The sequence below is a fragment of the Delphinapterus leucas genome, chromosome 3 (assembly GCF_059928025.1).
Source record: "Delphinapterus leucas isolate spDelLeu-1000000601 "Yukka" chromosome 3, BTC_Dleu_Yukka2, whole genome shotgun sequence".
NCBI classification, from domain to species: domain Eukaryota; kingdom Metazoa; phylum Chordata; class Mammalia; order Artiodactyla; family Monodontidae; genus Delphinapterus; species Delphinapterus leucas.
The window spans coordinates 35,380,810-35,395,730 of record NC_143131.1 but is presented as its reverse complement, the minus strand read 5'-3'; the positions used below and the strand labels follow the sequence as shown (position 1 = coordinate 35,395,730).

Below are 14,921 nucleotides of genomic sequence, written 5' to 3'. Positions count from 1 at the left end.
TGATTTGGATTTTATTTCAGTAATCAGACAAGGGGCAATCAAGGCCTCATTTGAGAAAAGAAAGACGAAGGACCAGAGGGTTCACCAGACTTAGTGATTAAACATAATCACATATCAGATTGACTGAGAAAATTGGAAGAATTTAAGAACAAATCAATGAAGGAGGGAAATAGGAAGTTGATGAGAAAGAGGTAGTTTTAGAAACGGGACATTTTTATTTTGAAGAAAATATCCAACACATAACTGGAAATGTAGATCTCTTTGGGACAAAATATCTTGGCATGAGGGAAAGAGGTTACAGAAGAAGGAAAACCAAAACAATTCATTGTCAAGCCAATTGAGGGGAATTTCAAGGAACGGCCAGTCAACATAGACAAGTGCCACATGGAGGTCAAAGAGAAGTATTAAGGGAAGTCCACACCACACAGCAATTAAAACATTGTGGATAAGCTGAAGGCAAAGTTTCCCCACAGATTTTCCACTCTAGTCCTACAAGACAATTCAAGAAGAGATAATTAATTTCGTGGTTGAATGAGTATAACAAGCTGTGTATGTTATAGAGCAGGGTTTCTCAATCTCTGAATTGCTGACCTTTTGGGCTTGATCATTCTTTGTTGGTGGAGTGGCGGGGGTGGGGGTGGGGTGGGGGGGAGCTGTTCTGTGCGTAGACGGTCAGCAGCATCACTGGTGTCTACCCATTCGATGGCTATAACACCCTTCCCCAGTCATGACAATCAAAAATGTCTCCAGGGCTTCCCCGGTGGCGCAGTGGTTGAGAGTCCGCCTGCCAATGCAAGGGACACGGGTCCGTGTCCCGGTCTGGGAAGATCCCACATGCCGCGGAGCGGCTGGGCCCGTGAGTCATGGCCGCTGAGCCTGCGCGTCCGGAGCCTGTGCTCCGTAACGGGAGAGGCGACAACAGTGAGAGGCCCGTGTACCGCAAAAAAAAAAAAAAAAAAGTCTCCAGACAATGTCAAATGTCCCCTGGAGGCAAAATCACCACCCTCCACTGAGAACCACTGTTAGAGTATCTACCCCTAGCAAATGCCCAGCCTTAGATTCACAAAGCGCAATGCACAGGGTAATGTCAATTAAATGTTCTGAAAGTTCTACAGCAAGTAAAACTTTTTAAAACTTTTTCAAACCAGAATTTCCCAAATTCATGTGACCACAGACCTTTTTTTTTCTTTTTCTTTTTTAAATTAATTTTTTATTTTTGGCTGCGTTGGGTCTTTGTTGCTGCGCGCAGGCTTTCTCTAGTTGCGGCAAGCGGGGGCTACTCTTAGCTGCAATACGCGGGCTTCTCATCGCAGTGGCTTCTCGTTGTGGAGCATGGGCTCTAGGTGCACGGGTTTCAGTAGTTGTGACACGTGGGCTCAGTAGTTGTGGCACGTAGGTTCAGTAGTTGCGGCTCACAGTCTCTAGAGCACAGGCTCAGTAGGAGTGGCGCACGGGGTCAGTTGCTCCATGGCACGTAGGCTCTTCCAGACCAGGGCTCAAACCTGTATCCCCTGCATTGGCAGGCAGATTCTTAACCACTGTGCCACCAGGGAAGTCCCAGAACTTTTATTTTTAACAACCCCCAAAACTGGTACATGTGACAGGCTTTGGCAAATTGTGTCTGAGCCAACACTGAATGAGTAGAAGGGGAAGCAGATTTCTGCCAGACTGTGGAAGAGTCTGCAAGGACCCAGTCCTCTCCCCTTCTGCTGCAGAGACACACTCCCTGTTCCCCACTAGTCCCCACTTCCTGAAGTAGCAATTCAAAAACTGTTACTGTCCCCAGACCCTAATGAAACTGTTAGACCACTGATGATATCAAGAAGCTGTTCTGGTCCATCTCGGAGAGATACTAGAAAACATTTTAACAAGCCTATTTCATTTACTAGTTATTTTGTTTTGTTCTGAATTGTTCCAACATATTCCACTTACTCTGGGACATACGAGGAACACACTCGGGAAGGATAAAACCTCCTTTTTTCTGTTAAGTCTGATAAAGTCAGAATTGAAACCGCTAGAGGCTGGAGTAAAGAAGCAACAGCACCCCCTAGTGGCAAGAATGCTCCAGTCCCTAGAGTTAGACAATAGCGTTAGGCTCTGGAGTTAAACCACTCAGAGGGAACGAGAAACATGGAATCTTCTTAGACTCCCAGTCAAGGGCTTGTTAAGCTAATAAGTACTCCAGATGGTATCTCTTTTTCCATTAAATTGTCACTGTGTGAATAGTTTGAGAAAGAAAAATGGCTGCTAGGCAATGACTTAGCTAAAGGAAGATTTCAGCAAAATAATTATTGTTAATGCTTTATCATTACACCTTTATCATTACACCTAAATACTGTGATTTGTGCATTAATTTTTTTCTAATAAGACATTTTATTCCAATATTATTTGTATAATTTTTACTTTTCTATTTTTTTAACATCTTTATTGGAGTATAATTGCTTTACAATGGTGTGTTAGTTTCTGCTTTATAACAAAGTGAATCAGCTATACATATACATATGTTCCCATATCTCTTCCCTCTTGCGTCTCCCTCCCTCCCACCCTCCCTATCCCACCCCTCTAGGTGGTCACAAAGCACCGAGCTGATCTCCCTGTGCTATGTGGCTGCTTCCCACTAGCTATCTATTTTACGTTTGGTAGTGTATATATGTCCATGCCACTCTCTCACTTTGTCACAGCTTACCCTTGTGCATTAAAGTGAGGTCACTAGATGAGTATTCTCTGCTGGCATCAAGTCCTTCATAAGAATGTTGTTTTAGGTTTAAATATTAAGTAGTATGAACAGGGCTTCACACTTCCCTTTTAGGTAAGATATCCTTGCCCTTTACAACACTGGACACATTTTGCCCTGGTGGTCCTGATGGCTGCAGATGGCAAGGATCAAATGACAATCAGAAGGCGATAAGACATTTTGTCATGATGGTTTTCAATAGTGGCAGGCACTTGCTAAATTTAGGAGAGGACCCGGATTTGTTTGGGTTTCTAGCTATCATCTGGGTTTTTCAGTTCTTTGCAGTACGTGGCAGGAGCCTGCAAGTCTAAGAAACATTTCAGTTGGTTTATATTTGAATGAAGTCAAACAGCTCTGAGAAAGCAGATACGAAATGCAAAGATTTCCATGGCTCTACAACTGTATTGGGTAAAATCCTGCAGAGGAAGTGTGAATATCAAAGGGCAAGGTCATTTATTTGCTCTTCACTTTAAACTTGTGGTGCCCAAGTAAAAAAAGGTGGTTTTTTTTTTTTTTTTCAGACTAAGACTTCAGCATATTATACCCTAAAATGAAAATCAGTCACTTTCAGAAAATGTCAATCTATCCCATAATTTTAAACACTACCTCCTTAAACCGTCTTTAAACAGATATATTTTGATATCAGGTTCATCATTACATACTCCACAGGTCAAGAAAGAGTAAAGAATGAGTGGTGGAAAGGAGTAAAATCCTGAATTGTACAAATTTTTCAAATGTTTGTGATAAAATCTTAGAAACCAATGGAAAACAGTTGTAAACACAACAACTAGAGACTTTTCCTTAAAAGTAGGACTTTCGCCGAAAGCAATAAAGGGTACTAGTTTGTGTTTCACTAGTACAAATATGTGCTCTAAAGGTTGACAGTCTTTGTTCAAAATCTTGAGAAAGTTGCTTAGCCTCTTTGATCCTCTTGTTCCCTTATGGGAAAAGTGGAAATAATATTATCTAACTCAAAGGGTTGTTACATTAATGAACCCGGGTAAAGCAATTAGACAGCACCTGGAATATAGTAAGCTTAGTCCAATAAATGTGAGCTAGCATCCAAAAGATTAGAGACAACCCAAATATTCATGAGCAGTGGCTTGGTTAAGTAACTTGTACAGTATACACATTAAAAGAAATATTTTGCAGCTATTAAAAAAAAACTGAAGAAGTTTTCTATGCACTGATATGGAAAGATCTACAAAATACACTGTTAAGAAGAAAAAGAAAGATACAGACCAATAAGTTACTTTGGAGTTAAAAGGATGAAGGAGAATAAGAATACATTTGGGGCAGGGGGGGTCTCTGCACCATCCCCAGGTGCAATGGTGCTTCTCTGGGTTTGTGGGGCTCACTGAGTGCGCAGGGAAAGTCAGGAGCACAGCTCTGCACCAGCTGTGGAAGCGGACTGTGCTTCAGTTTGGTCTATGTACCCAGATGATTTTCATCCACCTTGGGTAGTTATCCCCTTTGATAATCAGCACTGCTATATGTTTTATATGAAAGTTGTTAAGAAAGTCCATTCTAAGAGTTCTCATCACAAGGAAAAAAAATTTTTTTTCTGTTTCTTTAATTTTGTATCTATATGAGATGAGGGATGTTCACTAAACTTATTGTGATAATTATTTCATGATGTATGTAAGTCAAATCATTATGCTGTACACCTCAAACCTATACAGTGCTGTGTATCAATTATATCTTAATAAAACAGAAGAAAAAAGTTTAAGCAATTAATTCAAAAAGAATACTTTCATACTTCTTTGTATTTGCATGAAAAAACTCTGAAAGGATACATGAGAAACTAATAAAAATTATTATCTGACAGGCGATACATGGAGAAGGGGACTAGGTTGTCGACTGAAAAAAAAAAAAAAAAAGCACAACCAGAAGTGGAGAATTACGTTTTATTCAGAGGATCTTCTAAGGGCTTAAGCCTGGAAGACAGCCTCCCAGAGCACTCTCAGGCACTGCTCCAAGGAGGCAGAGGGGAGCCAGGATATACAGGAGTTTTGCAACAGACACCAGACAGCTGGAACATCAAAAGATTACTGTTAATGAAGAAAACCAGACATCTCAAGTTATTGAATTTAGCGCTGTTCTGTGTATGGGAAGATGCAAGAGTCTGGGCTCACTGAAATCATTCCTTTGCCATGCACCTTAGCTACCTAGGGCCAGTATCCTGCTTTTCTCCATCCTGAGTCCCCTCAGGGTACACAGTTGGGAGGTGGCTGCAGTGGCTGCTGGCTTGGTGGCTGCAACATCCTTTGTTTACTGATAACAACATTTTTCACCCACAAGGTGAAAAGATGGAAACAGGTTAGATTGAAAAAGAGATGGAACTAAGACTTTACACCTTATACTTCTTATATTTTTAATATGTTAACGAATGCATTACTTATTCGCAAAAGAAATTTTAAATTATTTAATTTTATTTTGTTAGCTATTACTTTTTTATTCACAGTGCAATAAGATAAGCATCCTAAAGATGCTCTGTCTTTTGTATGTCTGCTTGTTTGTTGGTTCTTTTGTTTGAAGGAACCGGAGTATATTGTGATGATACACAGAGCCATGATAGAAACAGGAATCTTATTGAAATGCTTCATGGGCACCAGGGGCAAAAGGATGGTCTGGATGCAAGGTAGGTCCGGTGATTCATAGATCTTCACTTTAATGCACTGCTGGTATAGGTCCTTGATATTTACGTGACCGTGTTTCCAATGTATGCTCTTTAACAGTGAGTATATGGGACTTCCCTGGTGGTGCAGTGGTTGAGAATCCGCCTGCTCATGCAGGGGATATGGGTTCGAGCCCTGGTCCGGGAAGATCCCACATGCCCCGGAGCAACAAAGCCCGTGCGCCACGACTACTGAGCCTGCGCTCTAGAGCCTGCGAGCCACAACTACTGAGCCTGCATGCCACAACTACTGAAACCCACGCGCCTAGAGCCTGTGCTCCACAACAAGAGAAGCCACCGTGATAAGAAGCCCGCGCACGGCAACGAAGAGTAGACCCCACTCACCTCAACTAAAGAAAGCCCGCGGGCAGCAGCGACGACCCAATGCAGCCAAATATAAATAAATAAATAAGCAAATTTATTAAAAAAACAGTGATGGGGATATATGTATAGCTGAATCACTTCGTTATAAAGCAGAAACTAACACACCATTGTAAAGCAATTATACTCCAATAAAGATGTTAAAAAAAAAAGTGAGCATATGAGTGAAGTGCACTGATGGTATGTATTTAAATATACATATAGATGTAATAAGTTACTTGTACTCGTAAAGAAATTAGTTTCACTCTCTTTTTTCTCCTTCTTCAGCTTCTACTAGTATGAACCTGCTTCTTGGGAGAAAATGTGGCTTGCCAGAAAGACCATCAGACAAATCTTGTCTCAAAGGTAGGCTTTACTGTTTGCTATCTGAGTTACACTCTTAAGCGTCAATTTTCTTACTTAAAGGATAATGAAACCTTCTTTATAGGGTCGATGAAATCAAGATATATAAAATACACACTGCAGCATCTTGAACACATATAGGCTTCCACACCCTCCCCACCCATGGGCAATAAGTCCAGAAGGAACCTAATTAATAATTACCAGGGAGATTACCGACTATCTGACATTAGACTCTTATGAGTCTGTGAAGATAGTTGCCGGGGAACCTAGGGCTGTTTTACTGGTCTAAGTTTATATGATCTAAAATGAGAATGTACAGGCTTATCAAAGTATCAAGACCCTTTTCTTTAGACTGAAATTATATCAACCAGCATTGCGATAGTGATGGTACAGTTCACGCAATGGGAAAGGCCAGTTGACAGTTGCATTACTGTAACTTTGATTAGGCAAACAGTGAAACCAGTTATGTTAATAAATGCTTTTATTGTCAAAAATTCTTTCAAAACCTGTGGCCCAATGCAGGGTGAAATGAAGAGGGCACCTCATTTGTGAAAACATCAGGAAGAACTTGGCAGAACATTTAGCACTTAAGAGTCAGTAGAGGTTAGTGGCTTCTCCCATCAAAACTAAAGTGGGGAAACCTCAAAATGGGAAGTAGCCTTTCAACACTGTCCAAACACAGGAAGTAACCTCTCACTTCACAGGGGAAATTGAGCAACTCTCTTGAATTGTATAAAACAGACCCACAAAAATGGACGTACTTAATGTTTGCTCTGAAGTGTGTCTAAAACTGGCACTTACTTTTCCCCCAGAATAGACCCTATGTTTTTAGGTAGAAGGTTGAGAAACACATATTTTAACAGGATGGGCACATACATAAATGAATCCGTGCAATACAAGGTGATGAGGCACCTCAGAATCACTCTTGACTTTATCTTCCTTCTCACTACCTCCCACACCCAATTAGTCAACAAGTTCTGTAGAACATACTTCGAGTTATATACCCCTTCACTCTGTTCTACTGTCAGTGTAGAGCCAAGCCCTCCATATCTTTTACTCCTTATCTTCTGTCTGGTATATTTGCTTATTGGGATATAATTCACACAGCATAAAACTCACCCTTTTAAAATGTATAATTCTGTGATTTTAAAAATATTCACATGAGTGTGAAGCCATCACCACTATCTACAGAAATCCTGTAACCCTTAGCAGTCACTCCCTATTTTCCACAGCCTTCTAGGTCCTGGAAACAACTAATCTACTTTCTGTCTCCATGAATTTACCTCTTCTGGACACTTTATATAAATAGAATCATACAACAAGTGGCTTTTTGTTTCTGACTTCTTCACTTAGCACAATGTTTTCAACGTTCACCCATGTTGTGGCATGTATCAGTACTTTATTCCTTTTCATGGATGAATAATATTCTATGGCTGTACTGCATTTTGTTTATGCATTCATCAGTTCATGGACATTTGAGTTGTTTCACTTTGGGGCTATTATAAATAATGCTGCTATGAACATTCGTATAGAAGTTTTTATATGGACACGTGTCTCCATGTCTTTTGAGACTATACCTAAGAGCAGAATTACTGAGTCATATGGTAACTCTTTGCTTAACATTTTGGGGAACTACCAAACTGTTTTCAAAAACAGCTGCACCATTTTACATTCCCACCAACAATGTAGGAAAGTTTTAATTTCTCCACAACTTCAGCAACACTTCTTACTGTCCAACTTTTTACTTACAGCCATCTGAAAGGGTACAAAATGGTATCTCATTGTGGCTTTGATTTTTATTTCTCTAATAACTAATAATATTGAGCATCTTTTCATGTGCCTTTTGGCCATATGTATTTCTTCTTTGGAGTAATGTCCTTTACACATTTTCTTAATTTGGTTTCTTGTTTTTTTGTTATTGAGTTGTAAGAGTTCTTTACATATTTTAGTTACTAGACCCTTATCAGATATATAATTTACAAATATTTTCTCCCATTCTATAGGTCATCTTTTCACTTTCTTGATAGTGTCCTTACATGGACAAAAGCTTTTAGTTTAGATGAGGTCCAATATATCTAATTTTTTTGTTCTTCCCTTGCTTTTGGTGTCATAGCTAAGAATCCACTGTCAAATCCAAGGTCATGAAAATTTAGCCCTATATTTTATCAAAGAGTTTCATAGCTCTTTTTAGGTCTTCATTCATTTTGAGTTAATTTTGTATATGGTCTGAGGTAGGAGTCCAACTTCATTCTTTTGCCTATGGATATACAGTTGTCCTAGTACCACTTGTTAAAGAAACTTTTTTTTTTTTCGGTACGCGGGCCTCTCTCACTGTTGTGGCCTCTCCTGTTGCGGAGCACAGGCTCCGGACGCGCAGGCTCAGCGGCCATGGCTCACGGGCGCAGCTGCTCCGCGGCACGTGGGATCTTCCCGGACCGGGGCACGAACCCATGTCCCCTGCATCGGCAGGCGGACTCTCAACCACTGCGCCACCAGGGAAGCCCTAAGGAGACTTTTATTCACCCACTGAATTGTCTCAACATCCTTGTTGAAAATCCTCATCTTAGGAGGAAAACTTTTTTTATTCCTTTACCATTAAATGTGATGTTTGTTGTGGGTTTTTCATAAATTCTCTTTATCATGTTGGAGAAGTTCCCTTCTACTCCTATTTTGTTAAGTATTTATATCATGAAATGGTGCATCTCACCTGCATCTACAGAGATGGTTGCGGGCTTTCTGTCCTTTATTGCTTTAATATGATATATTACTTTAACTGATGTTCATATGTTGAACTAACCTTGCATTCCTGGAATAAACCCTCATTTGGCCATGGTATGTACTCCTTTTTATATGTTGTCAGATTCAGTTTACCAGTATTTTCTTGAGGAACTTTGTGTCTATACTAATAAGGGATATTGTTCTGTAGCTTTCTTTTCTTGTTATATCTTTCTCTGGTTTTCATGTCAGAGTAATACTGGCCTCCTAGAGTGAGTTGGAACATGTTCCCTCCTCTTCTATTTTTGGGAAAATTTTGTGAAGGATTGGAAGGACTCCATCTCTGTCACCTTACCCTCCTATTAGTAAACATTTGTATAAGTAACCATTTGTGTTTGTTTGGGGTGTCTTTCCAGTGTTTCTTTCATGCAAATATAAGAAATACAAATATATGTTCTTATGATTGGATGGATGAAAAGAGAGAAGAAAGATGAAACAGTTATCCACAAGTCTTTCAGTGTAAGAAATCTTGGATTCTTACAGTCAAAACTACCCTTGCCAATTCTCCCCATTCCACCCTGTCAATTATCCCTAATATATATGTCAAAACCGTAACGCTTATTAAATTCAGTCTGCCTGTTCTCTTCCTGTACCCTGTGATTGGTCTTACTTTAAAGTGACAATTATGAACCTCAAGTGGGCCTTTAAATGGTAATCACACTACTTTGCCTAGTCCATTCAACTGTTCATCCTGACTATTTCACACTTCTTTTTCTAAACCTTTTTCCACAAATTCACTCTCTGGTCATAACCTTCTTCTCTACCTCCCTGAGAAAACTGAACCAAAAGAGAGAGCTTCCACATACCCTCACTGAACCAATGTATTTTCTCTCTGGTTAGTGTGTTGCTTCTTTATAGTCCTAACTCAGTAGCTAGAAGTTCTACCTCACGTTTCTCTACTAGAGTCCTGAAGAGAAGAAAGATAACTTTGGACTCATACTGAGTCTTTTCTGATCTCTAGAATCCCTGAGATGCTTATCAGAGAACATTGGTTCAGAATACTCTCAGGCATGCATTCTAAACAAGAAAGGAGCCTCTGCCCCAACCTCAGCTCTGGAACTAAACTGGTGTCTTTTGGGGCAATGGGATGGATGTGAAGACGGGTGAGTTGATGCTAACAAGAATTTTTTTTTTTTTTTGTGCTTTAAATATTTGTTTGGGGAAGGGGGTCACACACTTCTACTCAATTAAGAGAAACATTTATACAGTCCAGGTCTTTTATTTTCTTTACACCCATTATGCCATGAATTCATAGGGAATGGGCTCCAACAGTTCAGGCTCCTTTCCATTGGTTCTAACGAAGTGTGCTTCCCTGGGTGGAGCAGGCTGGCGCTTCAGTTGAACCCAAGTCCCTTTCTCTTTGGCTTCCTTCTTTTTCTGATCACTTTCCTTCACCCGTTTCAGGAAGCTGTCCCGGCTCTTAGAGTGCTTAACATGCTCGATACGCACATTAATTCTCTTGGCGAGAATCTTGCCCTTAACTTGTTTGTTTACAATGATGCCAACAGCATGCCGGGTAACATTGTAGACTCTCCCAGTTTTGCCATGGTAACATTTGTGGGGCATTCCTTTTGGAACAGCGCCCATTCCCTTGATATCTACAATATCACCTTTCTTGTAGATTTGCATGTATGTGGCCAAAGGAACAACTCCATGTTTTCTAAAAGGCCTAGAGAACATGTAGCGGGTGCCCCTCCTCTTTCCCTCTGTGTTGGTCATTTTGGCGTATTACGGGAAGATGGTGGTTCCAGCTGAAAAGCCTAACAAGATTTTAAGTGGCAGGAACAGAGCTCTCTCTTAGCCCCACAAGGCTTAGTAGAATCAATACTGGGCTTAACCAGTGTTTGTCTTGCATGTCTATGCCCTATGACATTCCTCTCTTATTTGTCTTGTCATGAATCTTTCTTTACTGGTTTTTACTTAATATTGATAAATTGGGATGCTAGGGATAGGTAGGGGGTGCAATGGGGAAAGCTGGTGCGTATAACTTAGACTGAAAAAATCCAGGAATTCTTACACTGACTTGTTGATAACTATTTCATACTTACTTTCCCCCTCATAGTTTCAAGATCTACTATCTCACATTTGTTCTTAATCAACTGCTTTCTTATTTCATTGAAAAAATGAATCAATTATAAAGGACTTCCACACACTCCCACTGTGCAACGATGCACCTACCAGCATCTAAGCCCAAATACTCTCTGTCTTACCCTTTGTTACCACAGGTGAACTCTGCGTGTTACTGAGGCCAACTCCTCCAACTGTTGACCAAATTCCATCTTGTTCACTCACATTTAGAACCTGCAGAGCCAGCGTTCATTACCCTTAAAAACTCTGCTTAGAAACAGTCCTGCACTCAGTGAGATCACATCCCGACTCTCTTTTACCATTAAACATTGCATGGTGGAGTGATTATGTGACCCTTGTTCCAGCAGAGATATTTAAGTGTTTCCCCAAACAAGTACATTTCCAAGACCCAATGATTCTCTGCATTTGGGCCCAAGGTAGGTACTCAGAGCATTTTGCAGAATGAATAACATTCACAGACACAACCCCAGATCCCAGGGTTCAACTCCAGCCAGAGAGTTTCTAACTCTCTCAGGAAAAGTTTTGCCTAGTGTTTGATTCATTATTGATGAATGCCCCCAATAAAGTACAACAAAGTATGTTGATTAGGCCTATTTCAAGAAGAAAGCTTATTATCCTTTTAAATCCAATAGGTTCCCCACACCTTATACCAGAGGAACTTTTTTCCACTCTCATAACAACTAAGCACTCTGCTGAGTGATACGCCCCTTTGGTTAAAAAAAGAAAAGATAAAATTGACCCTCTACTTACCCTAAGTTTCTTCAGCAAGAGTATAAAAAATATGATGCTGCCCATAAATAAAATTGAATTTCTAAAACGTTTTATATTCTATGTGAAATCATCTTTCAAAAATATATGGGAAAAAGATGCCACTCATGATTTAAGCTCCCAGATGTAATGAAAGGAGCTATTGAGCCTAATTCTTCTAGGATAAATTTAAGACATTAAAGCAGTATTTCTCATGAATTAGTGGCAACATGAGGTCATTGAAAAAACTTTTCCATGTGTCCCAGCCTCTGTCATCTGCCCTCTCTTTTTTTCACTTCTCTTTCAACCCAAAAAAATTCCCCCATGTCAATTTTCAGGCATATTTTCCAGATACCCTTAACCCCAATATTTATCTCTCATGACACCTGAAATTACAACTTTAACAATTTATTCTTTGCTTCAAACCATCCTCCCCCAGGCTGGACAACTTAAAAGTCCTACTTGAAAGAATACTGACTATGTAGAGGGAAAGAGAAAAGAAAGGTAAGGAAAAGATATAAGAAAGAAATTAAGCATATTAGCCTTTCAGTCTGTGTCAGGGCTGAGCCAGTGATACCAACATTCCTGGATCTCAAAGCTCCCACTCTGGCCTTACAACCTCCTCCAGCCCATTCTGCCGCCATGAGTAAAGAAGTCAGCTCCTGTCTTTGTATAGTGACAGATGGTAACTAGACTTATCATGGTGACGATTTTGAAATGTATAGAATATCGAATCACTATGTTGTACACCAGGAACTAACATAGTGTTATAGGTCAATTATATTTCAAGAACAAACAAACAAAAGAACTCATAGAAAAAGAGATCAGATTTATGGTTACCAGAGTCAGAGGATGGGGGAGGAGGAATTGAATGAAGGCAGTCAAAAGGTACAAACTTCATGTTATAAGATAAATAAGTATCAGACATGTGATGTACAATGTGATTAATATAATTAACACTGCTGTGTGTTATATATGAAAGTCATTAAAAGAGTAAATTCTAAGAGTTCTCATCACAAGAAAAAAAAGTTTTTTTCTTTTTCTTTTATTTTGTATCTTTAGGAGATGATGGATGTTTGCTAAACTTGTGATAATCTTTTCATAATGTATATAAGTCAAATAATTATGCTGTACACCTTAAACTTATACAGTGCCTTATGTCAATTATGTCTCAATAAAACTGGAATAAAAAAAGGTTAAAAGTTGGGACTTCCCTGGTGGTTCAGTGGTTAAGAGTCCACGCTTCCACTGCAGGGGACACGGGTTCGATCTCTGGACGTAGAACTAAGATCCCGCATGCCACACAGCACGGCCGGAAAAAAAAAAAAGGTTAAAACTTGAAAGGTCATCTACTTTACAAGGGGTTTCTTGACTGCAGCATCACCGCTGCCATCTCCAAGGCTGCAGTGGTCCGATCAAGTGGGCGAAGCTGCAGCATGGGAACAGAGAGGTTACTGCTAACTCCTTCTACAAAGGCAGAGTGGACTGTATATTCCACCTTCCCAAAGAGTAGGAGTATGTTCCTTCTGGAAGGGCACGATGACAAGTGTCAACAGATGTTTCCTTACTTGAGCCCTTCACTTTGCTTTAAGGATAACTACAAGCAAGGGTTCTTAGGAGGAATACAAACACACACAGCGCCAAGGCATTTTGGTCCTTCGTGCAACAGCTGTAGCCACTTCACTCTTCTTCTTCCCCTCATCAGATTTTCCCAGAACCCAATTTGTATCTGATGTTGGAAAATCTGCCAAGGCAGCAGAATTTAAAAGCCTAGGTGGTTTCCTACCCCCGTGATACTGTGAGTCAATGGTTGATGTTGTAATGTGGGCACAAAGGAGTTGATGTTGTGTCTCCTGGGGTCCTTGAATACTGGAGGAAGATTTTCAGAAATGCAGGCGGGGACATCCCTGGTGGTGCAGTGGTTAAGAATCTGCCTGCCAATACAGGGGACATGGGTTTGAGCCCTGGTCCAGGAAGATCCCACATGCCACAAAGCAACTAAGCCCGTGCGCCGCAACTACTGAGCCTGTGCTCTAGAGCTTGTGAGCCACAACTACTGAGCCTGTGCTCTAGAGCTTGTGAGCCACAACTACTGAGCCCGCGTGCCACAACTACTGACAGCCATGCGCCTACAGACTGTGCTCTGCAACAAGAGAAGCCACCGTAATGAGAAGCCCGCGCACGGCAACAAAGAGTAGCCCCTGCTTGCTGCAACTAGAGACAGCCCACGTGCAGCAACGAAGACCCAACGCAGCCAATAAATAAGTAAATAAATAAATAAAAAGTTCTTTAAAAAGAAAAATGCAGGCACATAAGCTTTTTTCTAGGCGCTTTATTCAAAATTCTTAGGGGCTGCATGGAGCCCCTGTGTTTGTCCTGTACGATAAATTGAAGAAAGCCATCTAGATGCTGTCTAACTAGAAATGGAAACCAAGGGAATCATGTAGAGTACTCATCATACTTACCATATGAACCACTGGCCTTTGACAAATTTCTGGTGCCTTTTTATCCAAGGCAGGTTATATTTGCAGGTTGCTAGGGAAAGCTCTAGAAACAAGAATCAATTATGATCACACCCAACCACTGGCTCTGATGCATCTACATACTGACTATTTCAGTTTAGGCAGGGAAAGAATAACTGTAATTTGGGGTCTAGATATAAGGCCGCTCAGCCAATTGGATTTAAAGATAATCTAATTGAAATACTATTCTGTAAGACCTCAAATTATGTTCAAGTATTTATCTCGACAAATTATGTTTTCCATTTGAACTTAAGTCCTACATACCATTTTGCACAATTGAATATTTTCAGTTATGCTCTACATTGGACATTCTGTTGTAGAAAAATAAATACACAGAACACACTTTAGAAAACATCTATTGAAAAGGAAAGCACAAGTTATAAAAGAAAAGCTACCTTACTTATCACCTCACACTGGTCAGAATGGCTATTCTCAAAAAGACAAGAAATAACAGGTGCTGGTGAGGATGTGGAAAAAATTGGTGCAGCCACTATGAAGAACAGTATGGAAAATTCCTTTAAAAACTAAAAGTAGAGCAACCTTATGATCCAGCAATCCCACTCCTAGGCATATATCCAGAAAAGATGAAAACCCTAATTTGAAAAGGTACATTCACCCCAATGTTTATAACAGCAGTATTTACAATAGCTAAGAC

General features: G+C 40.2%; 1 pseudogene; it reads right to left on the bottom strand.

Moving 5' to 3' along the window:
- Window positions 1-4,643: 4,643 nt before the first annotated feature.
- LOC149749536 (large ribosomal subunit protein eL21 pseudogene) lies at window positions 4,644-12,366 on the bottom strand (annotated as a pseudogene).
- Window positions 12,367-14,921: the final 2,555 nt, after the last annotated feature.